General features: G+C 40.1%; 1 protein-coding gene across 1 annotated transcript in view; it reads right to left on the bottom strand.

Moving 5' to 3' along the window:
- Positions 1 to 26,589, bottom strand: part of LOC143175098 (cell adhesion molecule Dscam1-like) — a 217,260-nt gene that overhangs the window by 138,240 nt on the left and 52,431 nt on the right. The window contains exon 2 of the mRNA XM_076372228.1: positions 4,665 to 4,727. The gene's annotated coding sequence lies outside the window, so the exon portion shown is untranslated. The remainder of the gene's footprint in view (positions 1 to 4,664; positions 4,728 to 26,589) is intronic.

Below are 26,589 nucleotides of genomic sequence, written 5' to 3'. Positions count from 1 at the left end.
GAGTTTAGAAGTTTCGTAGTTTGAAAACTCGGAAATTCAAGAATTCAAATAAAACTTTCAAATCTCGAAAAGCCTTCACATCACTCAAATATAAAAGCGACGAGGAAACTCGTAAAAACGAAATGAAGATGCAATGTTCCAGTTTTTCGATTATACAACGATCAATGTTGCGCTCTAAAGTGTCCCGAGCGACAGGGCAGAACGTCCCGAGACCAATGTCAATTTTTAAATTGAAACTTCTGCTTTACGACACGGCGGAACGACTCGATCAAGCCGTAAAAATACCCCAAGTCACTTTTAACCTCTCCCATCGCACGTTCCGCCAATCCATCTTGTAATTCTTAGTCGACGTTTTTTCGTTAACACACTTAAGTTATTTCTATTCTCAAACTTCTCGCCGTCTGAATTCCGTGATACATTCTTCTTCCGTGCCCTCTGTCTCGCGAGGGAATTTAACTTCATCCAACGTTTTCACCGCATAATACGTAGAATTAATTATTCTCTTCTCAAGGATGTACGTAATAATGTCTTTAGCTATATTTTCCAAGAATCGTAACCAATTCATCATGATTATACTGCAGATTTAATGCGTTCATTACAAGCATCATCGTTTAAAGCGCAAGATCCGTAGAACCGTAGAAAAATCTGATAATTTCCGCCGCTTCATTTTCAACGAACCGAAATCGTCGAAAGAAGATATTCAGTTTTATTCACTTCTCAAAGGAAAAACAACATTTTTAACCGTCGCGTTCGCAGGCGAGCGGCCAACGGTTAGCGGAACGAAATACCGAAAACTCTTCGTGAAGAAGATCGCAAAAAAATGCGCAACTTCGACTTCGTTCAACGAAATTTCACGTCCCATTAGTAATTTATCGGTCCACTCGGTCAAACGAGTTCGCCAGAAAGAAGAACCCTAATTGCTGAATCGTTAGAGCTATCTGCAGCGCACGACAAACCGACGTCAGCGGATTTTCCGACCATAGCAACATAAATCACCGGCGCAAAGTGAATGAAACGACGGCGAATTGAATCGACGCCGTGTCGAAACTGGAAACGGCTCGCCATACTTTCGACGGTAAATCCGTTCGAATTAACGACAATCCATAGCCGCTCGTGAGCACGTCAAAGCTGCCCGAAAATCGCAGCCGTATGACAAACTTTAGCAACCCGTCTATCCCGGTTTCGTTTTCATATCCATATTCGCGATCGAGCTTCATAAACAACCCACTGAACCATTCTAAAAAGATCAACCCTCACCGAACGACGATTTTTCAGGGAGCGACAGAGAAAAGTCTCAATTTCCACTGATACTTGAGCTTCGTACAACTTAAAAACAAACGTTCATCCTCTATTTACAGCAACATCAATTCCAAAAAGATTTATTTATATTCTTTCGCGAAACGTGAAGCACGGAGAACACCAGTTAACAAATTCATCGAAACGAACAGACTATTAACGAAATTTTTACAAAAAACCTGGAATCCTTTCAGAACCTTCCAATTTAATCAACACGCGCACGCATTCACGATCAATAGTGCATATCGATATCCTCGAAACCATCGAAAATTTCATTTAATTATTTACTACCAATTTTTAGGGACACCGTACGCATCGGAAACCGTGTTACTGCATAACTGTATTACCCGACTCATCGATCGCGGCGAACGGTTTCTCGATCGAACGGGCGCGCGGCGTAATTTCTGCGTCGCGTAACAAAGGGTATCGCGTGTCCGGTTCCGGCCGGCGAATTTTTCTTGGTGGCGTCGCGGGGGACTGTTTCCCCGCTAATTACGCGTACCGAGAGATACACGTAGCGACACGTGGACCCGGCTGGCTCGCGTAGATCAAAGGTTGTCCTAACAATGTCGAGCGAGGCTGAACCCTTGTCCCGTTGCCCTTTAACCAGGCTTTCGACCTCTCTCCCAACTGAATACGACGAGACCCGTGTCGTTATTGGTCCCGCGCGACCCGGTGAACCCGACGCGCACCGGCGCACGGAATAATTATGCAAAAATTCGAAGGCTAATAGAAAATTAATGTTTCGCCGGATGCGCGGAATGCTCGGCGCGTCCCGGCGCGACGACATTAAATAGCGATCCGGTTGCGTCCAAGGAATAAGAGTCTGCGATATGATGTGACTGGAATATGCCCGAACGTGTCTCGGTTAATAAAATATGGAATCGCGATTGAAATTGTTGAATCGTAATGGAACATTCGTCGTAGAGCTAAAATTCGCTAGTTCGGTTATTCGAAAATGTAGCGCAGCGAATTCATGTTGTACTCGTTGTTCTCATTTTGGACATTTTTACGGATACGTTCGAAATACTGACACGAGCGCAGATTTCCGCGAGCTAATTCGGGGGAACTAAAAGGGGGAACAAAAGTTCGTATACCCTATTAAAAGTTTCCCCGGCGTCTAAATAAGAGAAAAATTCCATTGAACTTTGCAGGACTTTTGTTATCGAGTTCCGAGCTTCGAAAATCGAGTGGAACGCAAAACAAGAAATCCATTACGTCGTCACATATTAAAGGTCTACTTGCAAATCATCCTATAAAACTAATACTCACCGAACAAACTTACACCGACCCGTTCCATCGCCTTATTTCGAAACAATTGAACCCCTTAAAAATTCTTGCCAATAACTGAAATAAAATCTCCACTCACAATATTCACGTAAACCATCTTCAATCCTCAACTCATCAATGTAGAATCTAAGCCGCTGAATGAATCTTTATTAAATAATAATCTCATTACATTGGCAACAATATTTCAACGCTACTGTTCATTTCAGCGTCCACATCCAATAACGAACAAAATAGCAAATATGCAGCGTGCGAAGAAAAACTTTTAAATCCCTGAAAATTCGCGTCGGCGGTTAAGGGTTGAACTCGCCCGCGCGCGCGTAAAATCCGTGGCTCATAAATTCCGGTCGACGGAAATCACTTATCCCCGAGCGAAACGGTAAATTACACGGTTCCACTCGCCGTGACTGACAATCGTGGCTGACTTTAGAAACGTCCGGTACAACCGTGCGCGCACGATCGCACGGCTGGCCATGTTCGTGCGCGGACGTGCGCGACACAGCGACAGAAGCGCAGCGGCGCGGCCCTGTCCGTGTGAAAGGCAGCCTGGGCCCGTGTATCGCGCGCTGTATGGATGTCCAATGGGCAAATACACGCTAGGTCGAGCACGAAGGCATCAGAAACTGTCGTGTCATTACTCTGTTGCGACTCGACGTTGAACGGGCCGCGCGTCGAGGATCGTGAACGGCATCCGTTCGTCGTTATCGAAGGGCGTGGTGGTCATTGCGGTGGTCCTGCCATCGATTTTAATGCTGTACACTCGATGACAGACGTACGGCTAGCTGATCACTCGATGGGATTCGGCTTTTGCTCGGTCAATATGCTGTTGGATTTATTTCTTAACGGTAGAGCTACCCTTGCTCTCCAAAATGGCGGATTTAAGGTTTCTCGCAGTTACTGAAGTTTCTGGAGTGTTTAATGTGAGACGATTTTGAAAATTGCATCTAATTATTGTGGAATATCTGAGGAGATCGTAGAAGATTGTATTGTTACAATATTTATGGGGATTGAACATCGACCCTAATAAATGCACGGTAGTTCTAGTGTTAAGTCCTGATGTGTTCAGTCGATGATTTAGTATTTATCAATAGGTAATACTAATTTTATCAATAATTGGTTAGTTATTGTTCAGGCAGTCTGATATGTCAACACCCTTCGATTAATATTCTTTCTTAATATATTGATAAGTATGATTTTGGACAACAGTTGAACGCGTTGGTTCATCGATCACTGTGTTAACAACCGTAATGTTTGCGTTTATGTACACTGTAATGTCGCAGTGTCCGCGCCTGGATTGTTTATTTTCGTTTATTGGCGTAAATGATGATTCGCTCGGAACATTTGAACAAATAATTGTAGCAATAATTGATGAAATATTATTGAAGTAGACTCTGAGAGGATATTTAATTGTTCTTCATGATTTTTGTACAAGGGTGGATATTATGTTTCGTTGTGTTCGATGAAAAAGCTGTATTGCTCGTTATTTCGTTATTATTTTATACGGGCATCGTGTACTATGGTGTACTCCATATCTTTGATACACGAGTAATCGTTCCATCGCGTAATCAAGTAATATCAAAGTGCTTCATTACAGAAACACCTATTCACGCTGGATCCCCGAAGTCCAAGTAATTTAATGGCGCACGGGTTTAATTGATGAATCGTCGACTGGTAATAACTTAAAAGCGTCCGCCACGGCGTCACGAGCGTCGACCGGTATCGGTAACGAATTAACCTTAAACACGCAACTAATTTCCGGCTGGCCATTACGTACATTCGTTAACCGGCGCGACGGTTGAACCAAATTTCGAGGAATGAGACCACAGCAATATATAATTCACTAATTTCCCGGTTAGTAATGTTACGCGTCCTCCGCGCTTAGATTTCGGTAGCTCTAACATTTATTTCGTCATTGTTCTGTCCGTTGATAATTCTTCATTTTCTAATTTAACGCCAATCGAGATTAATTCGTTAGTATCAGTTGCAATTGAGTCAATACTTTCCGAAAGTCAATTTTCAATTTTTTAAGTTGAATTCTGAAATTTTATTTTAGAAAAATACGATAGACGGCGGGTACTCACGTCAGAATACTTGGACCATTCAAATCTGACCTCTGGATGGACCTCCGAACTGCAACTCCCACGCTGAAAAGAATAAAAACATGATTTATTATTCAATACAATTTATAGATACTCAGACGTCGTTTCATCGTTCGCCGCGAAAGGGAAGACAGAAAATAACAACCGTGCCTCGGATATGCTTGTTACTTACGCATCTGACTGACTAACAAACCGGAGACTAAATTGGGAGATCAAACGGCTGATATATTATTCATACAATTATACCGATAACGCAACGACAAAAGAAGCGTACATAGAACACGAAATATATATTATAGATCGACGAACGCGAGCAAATAAAGATCACGTTGTATCAAAACAACGACCGTCAATCAATTAACATGTTTGATTCGCTATTTTTCTATAAAAGTCAAAGGGAAACGTTCAAGATTCATTTCAACCATGATGAACAAATAAACTCATTTAATAATCTCCAACCGTACATTATTCAATAATTTTCCCTATAAAAATCAGAATATTAAACACTCTCAAATTATTTTCCCATTAATCACAAAGAAAGGTTCAGACAAAATTGAACCAATTCGAACAATTGAACCAACTCTATTCCCTTATCCCTTCGGAAATCGTCATCGTTTGTTGTAATCTACTCTTTGGCGAACACTCTACCGTTTTCGCTTCGAAATCAAAGTCAAACATCGCACGCAACAATTTTCATAATTATTGTACAATTACAAACAGCGTAATTCCTATTTGAAACCCTCTCTGGGACGGAATTAAGCGTCGAAGTAGCCGAAATCGCAGGACTACGTCGATCTCTTTCCTAATTCCTCTTGGAAACCAACAAAAATCCTCTCCTCGTCCAACGTTCGCTGTTCTCCGGCCCCCTCCCACCCCCGCAACTTCCTAGATTTCCCACCTATTCCCATGGTTCCGCGTTCGAGAGAGCTTCCCTCCCGTAGAACGGAAATCGTAAGCCGCTTACCGACTTAATGGACCCGACGAAAATTCTACTCGTCCGTGGCGGGTACCGCGCGGCCTTCTTCAACCCCCGCGCTTCACCTTTGCCCCGATACGTCCGAGGTATAAACAGAAAAACAACGGTCTGCCGTGACCAGATAGGCGACGGGAGTTTTTCTCTCGTCTAGAAACGAGAATTAGGGAATTATCATTACAGCGGAGATGCTTCTCTACGAATTTTGTCCTTTGAAAGTAAAAATGAAAGTGTTATCACTCGAAGACTCCAAAAACAATGTCTAACCCTTGAAACCCTTACTTTAGAGTCCAGTCTACATATGTCCATCTTCCACTTCCTATTTCCATTAATCTAAAACTCTCAATATCTAATCTAACGCACCGTGCAATCATTCCAACGATAAATTAGGAAGGTTTGCTAGGGACAATGATGAAACTAAAATTTCCTTAATGTGTCCGGTAGAAATCTTGTTAGCGGATGTCGAAAATCACTGTAGAATTATATAATTTCGACATGCTCGACGACCGTTAAATTTTTAGAAACCGTTGACCATCCTACGGCAACAACGTGTATTTTCCATCGCAATCAGAATTTTTAGGAATGAGACTTAGGATTACTTGCCTTCGAGGAAGCTAGAGCTCTAACCCTGCAATCTTCACTAAAACTACCGACCAGTAAAATGGACTTTTCGAAATTTCTCTATAGAAACTCGAAGAGCGCGTCCATTGAGACTTTTGAGAATTGATTAAAGGAATTGATTTAGCGATACGCGAACTGAACTGTGAATCAATTAAATCTGTTACCTTTTAATAATTGCAAAGGGAAAGAATCAGACATGACTCATTTTGATCTATCTAGTAGCTTCAGTATTATACTAACGAACTCAGTGTCACAAATATTGTAGTCTTTATTTACCAACACAACTCCAACTACCCCTCACAATAATTTACCGTCGTGTGCTCCAATCATCGCGGTTTCATCTATTAACCCTTTGCACTCGATGGGTAACTCTCAGTCACCACTTGATTTAATACAGCAAAATTATAAAGATCTGTATATAATATCAAGTTTTGTATAATGCATCAGTACATGGAATATTGAAACAAAGTAACTTCCCTTCTTAGCTCATGTACGTTTCATTAATTAGTATAGTGTTACTATAGTATAAATAATGAAAGGGTGGATCTTAACTAATCGAGAGCTAGGGATAAATATATGTATTTAATAAAATAAAGCTAAAACCATGGTCAAAATATAAAATATTTCCCCCACAAGCATTTTTCTCACTCATCACAAACACTCGGATACACCTCTGAAAAGCTGGCCCTACAATCTTGGACCGTTTTACAGCCTTCACTCACACTCATTCTACATTCACACTTCTTAAAAATACCTAACCTAGGCTAAGAATTCTAGATGCTACATTAGTTTCAAAGAACATCTGTATCCCATCAGAGAATGTTACATATTTCTAGTGAAAAACTCTAAACTTAACGCAGTCGAGTCACGAGCGTACGACCGTACAACGACAATTTAAGACCTCGAACGAACCTCCGAACGCAGGAATACCAAAGAATAACATTCGCGATCGTCTAACAGACCTGACATTTCCTCGCGACCAGAATTCCCAGTACTCGTCCGTGACACGCGTCCCCTGTCGTTCACCGCTACCTACGGGGAATTTTCGAGTAATAACGGGCCACGTATCGAGTCGAGTGGCACCGTGTCCGGAGCTTCCCGTGTCACGAGCCCCGTAGTCTCTCGTCGTCAGTTCCCGTCGAACAGAAACCGTTTTCCACCCTCTCCCTTCTTTCTTTGCCCTCTGTCCCGCTGTCTCTCCGCTTCTTTTTTCGCGTTCGCCCCTTGACGCAAATTGCCGCGTTTCAAACGCGCCGGTTAATTAGATATTTTCTTTTCCTCGACCGCGTTTACCCCCGGTCCCGGCGATGGCAAAGTTTCCCCGTCCATGTTATTTCTCCTTTTCACCGAGTAAGCTTCCCTCCGGCCTTTCTCTCGCGCGCGCGACCGCTAACGATTTTAACCGTCCCCTCCCCGCCGTTCCGCGACAATGAGAATTTTCAAAGTGCCTGAAGTACGCGATTGTGCCCGGCAATTCTCCCAGGGTTTATTGCTGGCGTTCGACGGTGTCCGCGGCGGTTCCTCGGCGGTTTCCCTCCCCCCACTTCGCGCGATCGACGCTGGATCTTTCGCTTTCCGTTCCGGGGGCGGCGAATTGTTTGAAGGAACGCGGTTTCGGGATTTTGTTTGAAACATTTGGGACGAGTGCGTACTGCGATTTCTGCGATTGCGAAACGGAACTCTGCGGTTGCCGCGGAATCTACGCTTGTTGGTTCTACAGTATCGCTTTGGACATTGTAGCTATTCGGGAACTGTAGTATCGTGTTTGTGACTACAGTATCAGTTTGGAAATTAGAGTATCCGTTTGGGTGTTGCAGTATTGGTTTGGGAAGTATGTTCGTTGGAAAGCTACGGTGAAGAATGAAGATTCCCTTGTTTTGGGAACTTGTTACGCTTGTTTTCATTCTTGGCGAATTGATTGAGATAAGGGCGAGATTTCGTGGATCTGGAAATTTGGAAATTGAATCTTAAATTCAATGTGAAGAGTTATTCATTATTGTTTCGTTGTTTATTATAAAAGAGTGCTCAGGTTGTTGCCAATAAATGTTTCAGTTCGAGGACGCAAAGAAACGTCGATTGTAAAGAAATAATGATTTCCAAGGGCAGAACTTTGAGAAGAAAATTAAATTGAAGTACTGCTGTAAAGTGGTTCGAGTACTTTCATTTACAACTACTTTGTTCCCTAACTTAACTTAACTGCTTTGAATAAAATGCTCCAGCAATTGTGGAAAAGACGATTGCCGAAGCACCGTGCGGATCTAGAGAAAGAAAGAAACTGACAGGAGGTACAAACAAGATACAATCAAACTATATTTCGTTACGCGATAAATTGCGCTAATAAGGTTTCCTGAGAGAACCTTCAAACAAAGTGTCTCAATCGAATATCCCGCTGTTGCGGAATGGACCGAGGCGAAACGAATCGTTTTTTATTCGACGATATAGAAGTGGAGATACATGAACATTAATAAGTAAGTAGAAATGAGAAAGAATGTTTAAGAAAAGTGGTTCATGCACCTATGGGAAATTTGAAAGTGCAAAATTGCACGGAATGCACGTGACACGGGAAATGTATAAATTATTCGAAGTGAAGAATAATTCTTATAGACACCAATTTTCTACGATAATTCTATTTTTTTATTACCCCAAAAATTTGCATAAAGATTCACTGTCTGATGTAACAAATGTACAATTTCTAACATTAAAATTACCAAACAATCAAATTGAGTTTCTGAAATTTCTTTATAGAAACTAAAAGCGCATCTGTTGAGACTTTAATTGATTTACGTTTTCGTGGCGTTGAATAAATTTCTTTAATAATTCCTCAAAGAAACGTTTGTTATCTCTTCGATAATTGCAAAAATAATACCGCGTTTAGCTACTTTCAATATTCATTTTCATTTCCGTTCAAAACATTCTGTTCGTTCGATTGAGTTATCGAAGTTCCGCTCGCTGAAACGATTGCGCACAGAAATTACCCAGTAACGTTCGATTGCACAATCTCTGTACATGTACCTGAACTATATCGTGCATCATAAAGATGAAAATCCGATTCTAAACCACGTTCTCGCATAGGCGCGACCCGTTTATTGCTGAAAACTCCTGTTGACGTATCACAGGGTGAAAAGCGGGGGCAGAGAGTGTGTACCTCGCGGAAGAATACCAGGAATTTCGCCGTGCCGTGAAAGTTCGCGTCTACGATACAACCGGGACAACGTTATTCTTCGTCGAAACTTCGCCGTATTTGAATTTCAAAAGTTCCGGCTCGACGGGCGCGGGGAGAATGCCTCCGCAAGGAAAAAGTTCCGGCGGAACGAGCCACGTCGGATGGCTCGAATTGAAACACGGGGCCGGGAATACTTTGTCGGGATTCCGACGACTTCTGCCGGATCCTTTCGTCCCCGATACCCAACCCAACGCGCCCCAGCCAGACTTTCAATGAAATTTGTCTCATATTTCGTCGATAGACTTGTCGCCGGCCGGAAACGTCTTATCGACTCGCGGGGGATACTTCGGTATTTCATCTCGCGAAACCGGAGTGTTAATCTGTCCTGATATTCTACAAGCTCGAGACGATTTCCGTGTACTCGACACGCGAGTACTTTGTTTCTAGCGTTTCATCCTTGATATTTCATTATTCGGCTACGTCCGACGTTGGATTCGTTTGATTCATTGAAAAGAAGTCGAAGACACTGGGACGCGATTTGAATCGGAGCTCTTGAAGCTTGATCGTAATACAAGACGCCCAATATCCTCGCTTTTTGAGAATTATGGTAGACAAGATACTTGTTTTCTATTATACAATTTTCGTATAGATACCTGAGTTTTATTATAATTCGTCTATCGAGGAGCTTCGATGTCATCTCAAGTTTCCACGGACGAATCTACGGAATACAAATTAGGGAAGAGGTCATTAGTACCGATGAAAATGATATTGTTCGATAAATATTAATAAACGAAGGATTAATACCGAAAATGTATTTTCTTCGAATTGAAAAGCACAACTTCCTAGTAAACCTGATATATTATAAACATCGAAACTCGAAGTGTTCTAAGTAAATATTCAGAATAAGATCGTCAACGAGTGACACTGCGTGAGGGTTGGAATAAGACTTTGAATATTCATCGTATCCGAGAAACAAGGACGTTCGAGCGGGGAAATATTTTCGAGAAGACCCTAATATATTCCGAAGTGACTAGGCGGTCTAAGGAGCTTCGAACTCATCGAAAATGCAATATCGCCGAACAACTTTACGTACGTCGAAAATTACAAAAGGTCGCGCGCGAGGGGCTGGGAATCTAGACAGTGGAAAAGTGCTTTATGGAATACGAGACTCGACGGGGGTGAGGCGCGCACGCGCTCGCGCGTTTTCAGGGCACAAATAACGCGTGGAAACACGAGACTCTCGAATGTCACGGAACGTTTCCCATACCGGCTTTATTATGCGAGAACGCGGCCGCCGCTGGACTGGGGTTTGATGCGCGCCGCTGACATCGCGAGCGAATAAAGAGAATTTCCATTCTTCCGCGCGCGGAACCCGATAGCAGACGCTCGGCGTTCCGCGCCCCGCCGACTAAAATTCCTCGACATCCGTCAATGTTTCAGAATAATGCGATAATAACATTTGTAGTTTTAACGCTAGAACTACCGACCACTTAAACTGACTTCCGAAAATTTCATTATAAAAACTACAAACGTGGATTTATTAAGATTTCGATCGCCTTACCTTTCAGTGTAGGTATTACTAAATCAGGTTTTTAAACGATTTCACAGAGAAGCATCTGTACCTTTTTAGTAATTGTAAAAGAAGAATTCAGGAATGGGTCGTTTCGACCCATCTGGTAGTTTTAGTGTTAATTGGTAGGAATTGAACTTTAGAATTACTTTAACTTCAACTTAACGCTAACTTTACCAGGAACCGGTCAGATGACCGGATTTCAAATTCTACGTTTTCTTTTGTTCATTGAATTTTATATCAATTCCTATATTGTCCGATTAATGGTTTTCCAGTTTGCATCGTTCATTTTGTTTCTGTTTGCACTAAGAGAAATTTGTAATGTAATTTATTTATCTCTATTTTGTTATTTGACTAGTTACGATAGGAGAAGTTAGTATATACTCAATATACCAACCGAAGGAACTTAGAACTGCCAACGCTAAAACAAGTGATTCCTACTTTCATTCTTAATTCACTTGCTTAAAAGAAGACAAAATAGTTTTATTGTAAAATTAACTACGAAATCTACAAATTTCAGTGTGTAATACTTTACAGTAACATTTGCTGAAACAATTTTAACGCAAAGATGTCCGAAGCACTTTTAACAAACGAACGACCGCAGGCTATTTCATTCTCATTTCTGCAAACCAACGTGATTTTCGGAATTTTATTAACTCTCCACAGTCTACCACTGCAACCGCGATTCATATGAATACTTTCTAAATGCCAGCGCACAGTGGACAAAACCTCCAAATTCGACTATTCACATAACGAAAATTGATGACGTTTAGTAACGACGATGTATTTTGTTTATGATGAAAATATTTCGATTATAATAATGGTATTTCAGTTTCAGCAGGAATATTTCATTTATAATGCAAACGTTCTAGTTATAATAGCAATATTTTAGTTTCAATGATAATATTCTCTAGTTATAGCGATAATATCTTAATTACAGAGACGATATTTTTATTTTATAGCGATAATACTTCGGTTGCAGTAACGATACTTCATTCGCAGTAAAAACATTTCACTGTCAACGTATTTTTACGAAATATTTAATAAATAACGATTATTGACATTCTGCGAAACATGTCGTACATGACTTTCAATCGAACGTACAGTATTGATTTGTTTATCCATGCATAAAATACGTAGTCGTAATTAACAGGGATATGCAACACTGTCGGTAAACGTATTGAAAATAAACAGCGACAGATAGACACGTGTTTATTAGAAGCTTTCCTCCTTTACTCAATGCGCTTTGTCTACCCTTAAAGCTCTGAACCCCTTTCACTTCGCCCTGTACATTTACCAAACGATTTTTTCCCCGCAAGAACATTCTTTCTTTCAGGGCACCGCCTCAAAGGGAGTCTCGAAGAAACCTTCCAACACGTGCCCTCGCGACAAAGCGCATTCTTCTGATTCCGCGTTTATTACGTCGCCTTTATGTCACAACGTATGACGTATTAGTACACGTTTCAGCTCTTACTTCCTTCAATTCTTTCGTTTCGCCCCCATTCTTCGAATTCTTACTTTACCGTAATAAATTAGACACATTCTAAACCTGTGTAGCACTCAACGCGTCGCTTAATTCGCTTCGAACTCGGCGAGAACTCCTCTCTTGACGCGTACGCGCTGTTCGGAACATTGTAACAGAAAACAATGTTGGAAAAAACTCTTTCTGGGAACAATAGATCCGACACGCATCTAGCAACTAGTTAATATATGTATCTTAACGCTGGAACTACCGTACCGAAGAAATTAACGGGTTTTAGCGTCCCTATTTCGGAATTATCGATATTTTAAGAGTATTCAATATCCGAAATGATTTTGAAATTACATAGTTTCACTTAAATATTATAGCAAATATCTGCATATTTAAGCAATTAATGCTCGGTAGTTCTAGTGTTAAGTCGAAGATTTCTATTTCTTCAAGATTTCACGAGAGATTAAGCCAAACGAAGCTACGTAGCTTTTTATTTACAGCTTCATTTATGGTGACTTTAAGTACTTCATCATCTCACGAGCTTCTTCGCGTGTTAATCGATCGAGGAATGTTTCGTCGAGCTTTTGCTTTGTTGCGAATAGTGTGTTCCGACGAAAAGGTACAGGTAGAGCGAGGTCTTGTTCCAATTTATACGAGAATCGAAGCAAACGCCGCCAATATACGGCTTTTTCAGGATCTAATATTCACTAAAAGGGAAAGAAATAGGTGCTCGGTTCCGGAACGGCTTTATTCGACACGCCCGGACGCGATCCGCTGAAATATTGCGACTCCCTATTCGCGTATAGATGTCTCGAGAAAATACCGAAGGAAGTTTGGAACATACGATAGAAATCCCAACTCTTCGAGGACAAACGCCTTCTCATCGACGTCGGAGTTTGGTATCCAGAATCGTAAGACACGGGCAAGTAATTCAATTAATTAAACCACGAGACATCAATCTGCAGTTTCCTTCTTTCGTGGTATTTAAAAGTTTAACAAGTAATTAAAGCTTCTTATGGAAAAGCTCTGTAACAGTTGTAATGCACAATAAAATAAAATTTTGGGAACAATAACCGACTCGATAACATCGAGTTTCAATTAATTCTTTACGTGCGCCAAGGCATTCCGACATCAATTTTATCAAACAGCTATCGCAAATCGACCACTCTTTTTAAATAGATATTTATTGAACAATTCGAAAGTAATATTTTCCAATATATTCGGTATGCACACATCCCATTCAAATCAAAATGGAGTTCAATGGGAATCAGTCACAATTACTTCTGTTGAATAAATTAAAGCCGAAAATGGGCCCGTTTTGGTAACGGATAATTGATTTCATGAAATTTCATAAATGGAAGATTTTTGTTCCACCCGCCCATGTGCAACGAGTTGTCATTAATTAAACGTAAAACTGGGAAGTGATGTATTGGAAAAATTAGGTCATGAAATGTAACGATAAAGGGAACCCTTTGCTTTTTCACGCGAAGGTTTTCGTATTGTATACAATTCTCGTGTTCGTAACGATGGTCCGATTTGTTCACGTTTGTCCGTTAACTATTGAACGTATAACTATATTCGTATAATACTATAGTGGTTGAACAACGAATGCGAAAAAAGATGACAGTTGAAATGCGTCACGAGAGAGGACGAAAACAACGTTTTACATCTCGAGGTATACATTTGGTTGCAAGGAGCGATGTTTACACGCCTCTAATACAACAATATCGATCGATTGCGTATAATCGTTGCAAATTCATGGAATAACCGATCAACAATGACTGGGAGAGAAATATAATCTGTTTGGTCCTGTTTGCCGAAAACGGTAACCTGTTTGCACAGTTGCCGAATAATGTCCTGTTAATTCTGCTCGACAAACCATGCGCCCCGCGATTAGTTTCACCAGGGTGCTCCAAATTATTCAAAATATGCATACCTCGATTCAACTGGAATCAAACGTTAGAAAATAAAATATGCCAATCTTCGTCGAGCAGCACGATAAACCAATAACGCGTTATCAGGAAGGTTAATGATCTTAATAGTGGGAAGCCGAACATATTAGAACATTAATAATATTAATAAACAGAATTTTAGTGCATTAATAAATTAGTTTAATAACAAAACTTCTAATGAATTAGTAAATCAATAGTTCCGATAATCAGAATACTAATCTATTGATAGATTCAGTAATTTCGACAACCAAAACACCAATAAATTAATAAATTAGTGAATCAATCATTTCGACAACCATAATACCAATAAATTAATAAATTAGTAAATCATTTCGACAACGAAAATACCGATAAATTAAAAAATTAGTAAATGAATGTGGGGCTACTAAAATAAAAACTAAGTCCGTAGTCAGGTTAAATATATTTATACTAACTGCTTTTCCTCAACGCTTTTCTAAAAATTAAAACCCTTCAGGCGAGGGCGCACGTGACCCAGGTCCCGGTGGTCCCCTTGGTCATAAATTAGTCAATGGGCCTGGACTATCTCTCAAACCCCCAAGTATTGACACGCAGAAGGGCGAACCGTCTACACGAATAATCTCGACAACCGAAATCCTAAGAAATCACTAAATCAATAATCTCAAACGCAACTCCAAAATTCTTTCGTCGAAGCATCAATCCAACATTCCGCGTCCATTGCCAGCAACACTCGCAAATGAAACATACTTCCGAAATAAAAAGATCGCCGTCTAAGACGATAAACCCGGCGGAATAAGTGAAGTCCATAAAATCTCGAATTCACAGCCAATAAAGTCGCGCGACGAACCATTCGCCGAACTTCCCCCATAAATATCGCGGCCCGGTGTCGGTCGGTTATAAAATTTCGCGATAACGATTAAAAGCTTGACAAATGTCTTGCGAGTAAACAGAACAGGAGGTTGCGATTAATAAATTCACCGCGCGTATTCCGGTGATCACGCTCGGACCAATTACGAGAAACAGCAGAGAAGGGGATGAAGAGAGAGAGAGAGCGAGAGCGAGAGAACGATTACGCGTTAATCGCGCCGTGTCCCTGCGAAATTTACTCGCGCGACAATGGAACGGCACGCGTTGCTCGTTATCTCCGGAGAATTCCGACCGATACATACCGTGTTCGGAAGATTTGTCGGCGGGACGGTAATCTGAATTCCGTGCACGCGCGCCGCGCCGCGCCGCGCGGAAAACTGGCGACCCGCGCGGAAACTTTGGAATATTTCAACGGGAAAAGCGCAAGTACTAAACAAGATCCGCGGAGATTCCCACGGCGCATCAAAAAGTCGGATTCACTTTAAAAAATGCATTTTCCCTGTACGTCTGGCACGACTTTCCTGCGCGACGCCGCGTCGCGGCCCAACCCTCGCTCTCCCCGACGACGTCGCTCCTTGAATTCGTTGCACAGAGAGGAAAAGAGAGCACGAGGATCCGCGGGACGTTCTCTATTTTATTAAATCGCGTTGCCCGCGCAGAGATCGGTAAATTCGCTCTCGCGGTACTTTGCGCTCGCGTTATTAAATTCGACTCACAAATCTGTTCGGACGACCCCTCCTATTTATCTGTCCTTTGCATGTTTCATTAGTAGGAATTATTGTCGGAAATTGGTAGTAAGAATTTTTCGGTCTTGTAGCAGGGATGTTCGCGTGAGTATTCATTTTTGAGATTTCGTTCGGGGAAATGGAGTGTTAACTGGGAATTCGCGTTTTGGGAGTGTTGTCTTTGGTGGAATGGAAGTTTCAAATTTGTCAAGATTCTGTTTATTAGGTTTTTATTCGGGAAGTTCTGATTTACTAAGTTCCCAATCACCAAGTTTCCACTTATAGAGTTCCTGTTTGTTAAGCTTCCATTCATCAAGTTATAATTTAGCAAGTTTCCAATCGCCAAGTTCTTATTCATCAAGTTCCCATTTATCAAGTTCTCATTCATCAAGTTCCAATTCACCAAAGTTCCATTCATCAAGGTCCATTCACCAAGTTCCTAAACAACCAGTTCCCAATCACTAATTTCCCATTCACAAGTTCGAATCTAACAAAAATTCTCATTTCCCTGTTATCACAATTCAATTCCATTTCCGAGCATTTCATTTTCCCACGCCTTCCTTCATTTCCAAAGAGAAACCACTACAGAAACGCATCCACCGCGCTACCAGTCATTCACCAGCATTATACGCCACCAATGCAAAACCCAAACAAAATATGAAAAATCGGAAGGACCAATTAACGAATCGTAAATACCATCGAAGACACCGACCGTAATTCGCTGATTACAAATTATTAAGTAAACCGTTGCATGAAATTCGTGCGCGCGGCATTAACGCTGTTGGAAGGGATGAACGGCAAACAGATGAGTGGACGGTGACAATTATCGATGATAAATTTGGCACCAGATAGGTGGACGTCGCGCGACCCACCCGTCCGTTATCAGGACACGCCGGATAACAGATTTTGCACACGACCGCGATACCGAGACCCCGTCGCAAAATACCGGACGTGGCCCCGAGTAATTGTCGTTAACTGTTTATAATACTGGCAATTTTCGAGCGTCCCGAAAGACACCGCCGCGCCGAACGTGCCTCCCGGAATTGGACATTTATCGACGTCGCACTGGGCGAAGATTAAAATATTTTAATTCAAATTTCAACGCGGCTTTTCAACGAACGACACGCCGAGGTGCTTCAAACTTTTCATTCAAATATTTGAACGTTTAAACTTTTAACCCTTAACTACTGCGAACGAGAACGTTCATTTTCAACGCGAATTTTCATTCATACTTCCTTGTGCTGTGTACCTTTCAATTAGACTCTACTGTTCGATCATTAAAATAACTTGATCATTGCGATAAACATTAACGGTAATTCCATGCAATTATATGAGTTCGAACAGATGTAACGATTAATTCTCTAAAATAAGTGTATCCCAAGATACGAATATTCACATTTGTCGAGAATAAAAATAACTCGGTAAAATCCATGTTCCTTTTCAGTAGTATTAATTTTATCATTGAAATTTCACCGAACTTGAATCTTGCGAAACTATTGAAATCTTAATAATTGTGAGTGATTAATTATACGGAGTGTGATCTGAATGTTAATCTTTAAATTATGAAAGCGTAGAGTCGATCCATCCACGAGATAAACGTTACGCAAGCAAAACTAAGACGGAGTATCAAAAATAGATATCAATGGTCATGACTGCATTACGAGTATAATTCAATTTACGGTTTGATAGAACAGGCGACCGGTAAAGCGATCCGTTCCGCCGGGAACGGGAATATTCCTATTATTATATAACAAACTGTGCGGATTGAAACTGTAACCGGACGCTGTTCCGCAAACGCGTCATCATCGGCAAAAGAGGGCTCCGGTTCTCGAAACATTGACACAGAATGGGTTCCGGTATCAATGCCCCCGGCACTGTTTACAGATTCATTTCTTCGAAACCGAATGTTCCGGACGCATTGAATAATAAATTTCATAAACAACGTAATAACACGTCGAGCAACGTATTATGTTGATTATCGTACCGAGTATACATACGTATATTTAAATTCAATATTTGATTTCGGAAACAATGGGATGTACGGATAATTTACTGAGGAAAAGTAGCTTTTTAATCAATTAACACGCTGTTTTGATAACAACGCTGGTCCGAGTCGACGGAAATTTGCAGAATAAATTGAGTCGTCCGATAATAGTCGCACTAAAAACAAATGGCACTAGCGTACAGTGGACACATTCTTTTAACAGATAATGCCCACGAGATCAATGTATATTAACTGAACGAGAAAAGGAAATTCGTCGAATCAAATGAAGTTCATTTATTTATCTTCCGTCTAAACATTTATCTTTATATTTATTTCCTGCTTACAAATGGGAAAATAGGACGATCTAGAATCTTTTCATATAAAAACAGAAAAGCGTTTTTCCGTTTTCCTGAAACGAAAGAAGCGCGATCGCGACGTTTTTCGATCGGATTTTTGGATAGACCCGTAACACTCGGATGGTTAACATTAAAACCACCGAACAATTAAATTGACTTTTTGAAATTCTTGTATAGAAACTCCAAGAATGCATCTATTAAGCCTTTAATTGATTTACAGTACAGTTTGCGTATCGGTAAATCAATTTCTTTAATAATTGCTCACAGAAACAGCTGTTATCTTAGTAATAATTGCGAAAAGAAGAAATCAGGAAGGGGTTATTTTGATCCGTCCGGTAGTTTTAGTGTTAAAAGTTGCAGTAACTTTCGTTCGAAGACAAACAAATTCCTCGAATCGAAAGTTTCACTCTCGACGTTCGATCGTTGCGAGCTGCAAACAAAATTCTCCCGAAGTCGCTGTCCCCGATACTCTATTCTGTTTACAGACGCACGAGCCTCGATTTCCGTGTCACCGGGTGCATTATGCGAATTTCCGCGCGGACGGCTGCGCGAAATATTTCATTGTTCCTTGTAAATCCGCTAGAAGGGAGGAAAAGTCTCTTTCCCGCGACTCGGCCGCATTATTCGCCCTCCTCTGGCCCCGTTTCTTCGCTTTTATTATCGCCGGCGCGGTCTTATCACCCTTATCGGAGGCGCGTCACGGTTCCCGCGTGTTTCCGCGCCGCCGCGCGAAGATGACGAGGGAAAGATCCCTCGGTGTTCCGTAAACTTGTTCCCGGTGAATGAAGCGAACGTCACCGGTCGACTATTGCTTTTCGTCGGCCGTGAAAACACGGTTTCGTTCCCTCGAGACTTTTCCCTGCGCTGTTTCCCTTCCCTTTCGCCCCCTCATCCCCTCTTTACAGCGCGGATCGAGGATTTTCCATCCGTCTGGGGGAGATCGTCGCACAGTCTATACGTGTCCCGTCCCACGACAGCTTCTACTCCGAGGGAAATTCGGTTTCGACTGGCTCTATTGATATTACGCCAAATACTCGTTGATCCAGCCAGTTGTCCTGCGCGCACGGAACGGAATCGAACGTGTAGGTCGATGAACACCGAGAGATAAGGATGTTAGCTTTATTTGATAACGTATAAACGATTCGGCGACTCGTAAATGAATGTTTTATTAATTGCGTTTGGATGAGATTTAGCAACCTGGTACTCAGGATATGTTTTAACTCCGTTATTTGAATATAAAAGGTTGAGAAAATATTGTGGTATTACAGTTAATTATTATGTATTAGAATTTGAATGAACGAAGATTTTTTTATTGATGTAACTTGATTTGAATTGATTTCATTCTGGCGTTATGAATTTATTTTGTTAGATAGATTTACGTGTTGCTAGGAGATTGGAAATATTGAAGATGAAGGTTTGCTCTTGGATCTTGGAGATATACGATTACCATTAATAATAAAATAATAAATTCATCGAATGTTTCTTAAGCGTTCCAAAGGGAATTTGTCGAATATAAATGCAAAAATATATTCCAATTAAACGGTATCGTTGCGAGCAATGAATTTCCTTTTAACCCTTTACTATCTTTCTCTGCGATCATAGTAATTCGTTTTCGGGGTAGTTTGAAACGTGTTTGTAAATTCGATATTCATAAAGGTGAAGTTTAAACGGCGTTCTTCGTCGCGGGCGGAACCCTTAAACCGAATCAGAAGGTAATTATTGTGAAAAAAATTGCCTCGCGAGAAATCCTGACTAAGCTGATCAAAATTAACTCGAGAGAGACTTTGCGGTAAAACGGGATCCGGGGGATAAAAGGTGAAATTAAAATTCACTGCGAAAGCAGCGCTTATCGCGTCGTATTTTCTTTCGTTGCCCGTTTCGAGATTGTGTTTTATTTAGAGGAAAAAAGAAGGAAACGAGAGGGGAAAAAAACGAAAGAAAGAAAGAAAGAAAGAAGGAAAGAAAGAAACAAAGAAGGAAAGGAGGGTGCAAAAATAACGTACTCGTTTATAATTCACTCGTACGCCCGTTTATTGTTCGCGGTTTGTTCGTTGCATAATTTTAAACGAGCCGCCGCTGGCCATCCACGAAATTAAATGGAACACTTTCATTCCGCGAAGAGTTAGAACAACGCTAATATGCGACGTCCATTATTAATTCTTTAATCCGAATTTAATCGCGAATTCAATATGGAAGCCTCCATTTCCATGGACAAGCCCCGGTATTCATTACTTTCCACCCGGTAACTTCAATGGCACTTCGTCCTTTCGAAACTTTTCAATTATAAAACACCGGTACCCCGGCGAGACAATGTTCGAACACATATACACGTGCGATTATTAATTTTCGAGTACCGTCGACTACTTTAACGCTCGCAATTCAAATACCCGGAGAATTAACGAAAGAAAGATCTTACTTCAGAATGTGTCGTACGATTTCTTTGAATTATTAAAGAGAAATACGGAATCCCTTCGATTCACAGAGTTTTACTTCCAATGCTTCCCGCGATAATAAATCAAATACATTTCCACTTCACGTGTTTCCGACAACTTCGAAATTTCTTTCCAACCCTTTACCGTAAACACGTCCAATATAAAGAAACACGTATCCAATATTTCTATTAAAACTCCACTTCACAGGAAACCTTCAACGAATCCAAAGAAAATCCAACGATAAAAAACGCGAGCGTCGGTAATTATATTGATATATTTTTTAACATCAATCAAACCGAAGTTTGTAACTTACAAGAAATAATAAGAAATTCGATTTTGTAATTTTACTTTAGATTCGTGTTATACATATCTAAAATGTTAGATTAATGTAGGACTAGCAATTAAACGATAGACTAAAAATCCCGCATTATTGATAAATAAAATATAAATATAAACCAAAGGGTCCCGTAATTTTCCGAACGAAGTTTAAAGAAAAATTTCATTTTACTGAACTTCGTTGAACTACTCGTTTCATTTAGAAACTTTCTATTAGCTTTCACTTCACTCGTTTCTAATGTTCATTTGAAATATTTATTCGCGTTTATTTATAATATTTACTCTCACACTTATTTACATTTATCCGAAATATTTCTACGAACCTCCCATTGAAATATGAAATCTTTCCCCCAGTCCGATATAAAACTTCACAAATAAAACAGAAAAGAATCGTCTCAATTAACTCACCCCAGATCATTCTAACTGAATCGCTCGTCACTATGAACACATTCACGAGCCACAGGAACCCTGTTCCCCAGTTACTTCCGCGCGCGTTCCACCCGTCGCGGCCGGAAGTTCCGCGCGGAAAGATTAATTAAACGGGGGGAGCGACGTGAAAGCAGTTTACCCCCGGCGAAAGCGACATCCGAAGTTTTTAACTGCATCGCGATTCACGTATTCTTCCCGGTCGCCGCCCCCGCGCGCCGAGTCCCGGTTTTTCCGGCGAGCTTTCCGTGAACTTTCCCATCCCTCCTTTTCAACTAAATACGACCCGTCCCCCCGCGAGCGTTCGTCTCGTCACGGAAAGTTCCGCGACTTTCTAATCTTTTCTCCTTTCCCAGCCTTCGCCCCGCGCTGCTTTTACCGAGACCAACCAGCACGCACTCTCGGTTAATAATTACGGCGAAAGGGAACAAATTATTTAACACTAAAACTGCCGAGCAGTTGAATTGACTTTTCGAAATTTCCCTGTAGAAACTCCAAGTGTGCACCTGCTGAGACTTTAATTGATTTAACACTATTTCCACCGAAGGTGTCAAACGACGTCTGAAATTTTCATGTGAAATTAGTTTCCCCGTTCAATCGTTTCTCCTCAATTGAATTTTGGACATTTTCTGTAGTTAATTTTAGAATCGTTATCGAAAAGTCGAATGGTCGGAATGTATGACTAAACTCGGAAAATAATTTTAATTTAAGAATTCCAAAGGTCTTTTGACAGTTTCTGTAGGAGTAGGGTTAAAATTCAGTTTGCTCGTTGCTACATCAATTTCTTTAATTCCTCAGAGAAACATTTGTTATTGTTTTAATAATTGCAAAAGGAAGAAATCAGGTATGGGTGATTTTCACCTATCTGGTAATTTTACTGTTAAACAATTGTCACATACCAATGAAAAATCTGTTCGAATTTTCTGGTACCGCGTTAATCCCGCTAATGTTTGCTCCCATGCGGCGTTCCGTATAGAATATCCAAATGTGAGACACGTTCCCGTAATCCATTGTTCTCCGGTAGACACGTAAACAGGAATTTTTTTCATCCCTTAAATGTCTCGAAATATAGAAAAATAGTGGGGGCAGGGGGATACGTGAATGCCACACGGCTCGTCTAAATAGAGTTTCGCTGCGCGACGGATGAAAAGCATCCCTTTTTTCTCCTCTCTCTCTCCTCTGGGCACATCAAAGCGCGACGTTGAACAATTTGGGAAAAATATACGTGTATACATATATATTTTTCTCTTATTGTGAATTGAGATGTAGTTACATTAATTATATTGATACAGATATTGATGTAGATATTGATATAGATATTGATATTGATATAGATATTGATATTGATATAGATATTGATATAGATATTGATATTGATATAGATATTGATATAGATATTGATATAGATATTGATATAGATATTGATATAGATATTGATATAGATATTGATATAGATATTGATATAGATATTGATATAGATATTGATATAGATATTGATATAGATATTGATATAGATATTGATATAGATATTGATATAGATATTGATATAGATATTGATATAGATATTGATATAGATATTGATATAGATATTGATATAGATATTGATATAGATATTGATATAGATATTGATATAGATATTGATATAGATATTGATATAGATATTGATATAGATATTGATATAGATATTGATATAGATATTGATATAGATATTGATATAGATATTGATATAGATATTGATATAGATATTGATATAGATATTGATATAGATATTGATATAGATATTGATATAGATATTGATATAGATATTGATATACATATTAATATAGATATTGAAATAAATCTTGATATAGATATTGATATACATATTAATATAGATATTGAAATAAATCTTGATATAGATATTGATACACATATTAATATAGATATTGATACACATATTAATATAGATATTGATACACATATTAATATAGATATTGATACACATATTAATATAGATATTGAAAGAGATACTAATACAAATATGGATGTACACGTTCCCATAGATACTGATATAAATATCCATATAAACACAGACACAATTACTACATGTAACAGTCATACACTTCATACATAATTGTACACTTTTCTCTGCATAAACAATCCTGAAAATCAAAAGCCAAGATGGAACAGCGCAAAACAGTCAACAATAAGCAAACAAATAATGAATATATTGTTCTCCATTCACCACCATCCTTTGTCCCAGCGATTTTCAAACCCCATCTCGATCCAGATACCACGGTCGATGGATCCTCGAGAATCGAGTATCATCTTCCGCTTGCGTCACGGTTAAATGAATTACTGGACCATTGTTTTAGCGGGGAATGGGGGTGAGTGGATGAAAAAAAAAAATGATTCGCCAATATCGAGCTTACGAGCAACACGGATCTGTCGTAGCGCTGACAGGCTCATTATCGAGCTGTCATCCGCATAAGCCACAACATTTCCGAATCAATCAATCGCAGATCCTGGTGCAACTTTATGGAATGCTGCCCTGGGATTACGAACGGCTCGTTCGTTCGTCCGCCGAAATTTTATCTGTGCGTGCCATCCTCCCACCTCTCCGTGGATCGACGCCGAATCCCGTAACGTAATTTCACGCTAATTATGAAAGATCCGATCGAACCACGCCGGAACCATTGGCAATTTTTAATGCACTCTCGTTTTCTCGATTCTCTATCGTGAAAAAATGTTCACGCCAACATTTACCTTTCATGGACATTGACTTTTCGTCGTCTTTTAGAAAATTATCTTTATCGTTTCTTGAATTCCATTCGAATAATTTCTCAATCATTATTCCACAAATTCTAAAATACCAATTAATAATTCTCTATATCATAACACACAATAATTGCTTACAAAGGAATCGTTACAGAAGAATATCTTAGTGATCTCCTTTTCTAATCGATTAGTTACCAGCAAATTCTCCATCGACGTAGAGAAATCGCGCAAGATATTCATAGAAACCAAAGTCCCATGCTCTTTGGAGTAAACAAGCAACACAATTATCCCCGGCCGCCGCTTTGAATTTCCATTCAAACAAGGAAAGTCGTCAGTTTCGTTGTTTACGTTACACTTTGCGTGTTTCGAGGTTAATGGCTGTGGATTTTCGGAGAAGTTGGAAGGCCAAACTAGCCGGGCAGTGAAAGTAGACTGCCCACGGCCGTCCGTGGAGGGTGCAAATTATTTCAGGGCAGAGACATTCCCAGAATGCAACGTCGATGTGCGCGGTATCCAGCAATAAACTGTGAGCCAGCCCGCTGGAAGCGATTCGATTTTGCGCTCGTACGAGCGTGATCTCGCCGCCGCTACAGGGACGTCACCATAACACGCGTCAATTACGTCTGCAAGATACTCCGCCACGACCGGAGACGTGAACCATGCAGGTTCCGTGAACTTTCGTAACCAGACCGTCGATCCGCTCGCCCTGAGGATAATTGCCGGTTTTCTCGAGAACGAGACACGTGAAAATGAATCGTTTGCTGTTCAATCATCTCCGCGACGAGCATTCCATCGTCATTCCGTGGAAATTATTATGGTATACGTGGATCAATTTATCTTTGTCCTAATTGGCCAATTAGCGAATGTGATTAAATAGTAAGCTAACTGTAATCGAAATAAAAGCTACCATTTCCAAAAGAAATCCAGTTTTATAAAGAGGATCAATTTTGTTTAGAACATTCGATTGATTTGAATGAATAATTGTGATTCTATGGGAATTATTTATGCTACGCGTGGATTAATTTGTCTTTGTTCTAATTGGACAATTAGAGTATATGACGAAATAGCGAGGTAACTGTAATTGAAATAAAAGCAACTAGTTTGAAAGGCTTTAGTTTTGAAAAGAGAATCGATTTTGTTTAGAACAATCGATTGTTTAGAATAAATATAATTTCTCGATAATTAGTAATAATTATTATTTCGTCTATACATTTTAGTAATCAAAATATTAGTATAATCATTTACACCTGGAAACCTTTCTTTCATGTAATATCCAGCGAAAGGTTTGAATTTTCAGAAGGATTTCGTTGGATTACGAAAAATTAAGACGATAAGATGTTCTGCTAATCCCTGTAAAGGGAGAAAACAGTGGTTCGTTATGCTTTGATTATCGTGTGCCCTTTATGATACCGACGGACACGCGCGCGCTTGAAATTAAATCTGGTACCCGGAGCAGACGGGGATAAATCCTTTTGAATGAACGCGTTTTTCCATTCACCGTAACGCGTGTTTCATCCTAATAATTATACGTCGCCGACGAGTCCCCGTGATAAATCGTCGATCGAATGGAAATACCAGCCAAGCGTCCGGCAACTAGTGAAATTAAAACGACTCATTTTCGAGGGAAAATTGCTGGTACGCCATTTCCTGGAAACGAAAACGCAAACAAACCCTTTCGATTGCTCACGCGAAAGCTATAAAACTTTCGATCGATTCGGTTCCGAATTAATCGTTATTAATACTGAACGAGCCTATTAATTTTTTCCATATCTTATCGACATGAATTACGTCTCGTTCATATTCTCATCGCATGCCGAGTTAACAGGAAATCAATGCGAACTGATAATTCCGCGAACGCGTTCCCACTAATTACGCAAACAAGAAAAATACAATTCAGAGCTACCTACGTTTACATAATTTCGTTATAAACCCTCCTCCTTAGCATTCGAAATTCCGTAAGTCTATTTAATACCTTCCACCCTCTTCGTATCTCTCCAGTCCTTCGTCCTCCCACATTGTCTTCGCCATCTATCCCACCCTCAACAATAATCACCATTAACCCCTTAACATACAATGTCCGATGACACTCATGACGAAGACTTCTATATTAATTCAATAAATATCAATATTGTTCGTCGTCCAAAGCGTATCAAAGCGAAATTTTGCTATTACCAATTTATCATCTTCAAAGTAAATTAGCACTCACAGTGTCATGGAAAATTGTCTTATTCCATCCAAACTGTCGATAGTAAAATGCAAGGGGACAACACTAAAACTACAAATTCCTCTATAGAA

Source organism: Nomia melanderi, chromosome 11, assembly GCF_051020985.1.
Source record: "Nomia melanderi isolate GNS246 chromosome 11, iyNomMela1, whole genome shotgun sequence".
Classification (NCBI taxonomy): Eukaryota; Metazoa; Arthropoda; class Insecta; order Hymenoptera; family Halictidae; genus Nomia; species Nomia melanderi.
The sequence above is the reverse complement of the archived record's forward strand: the minus strand, read 5'-3'. Positions and strand labels throughout refer to the sequence as shown.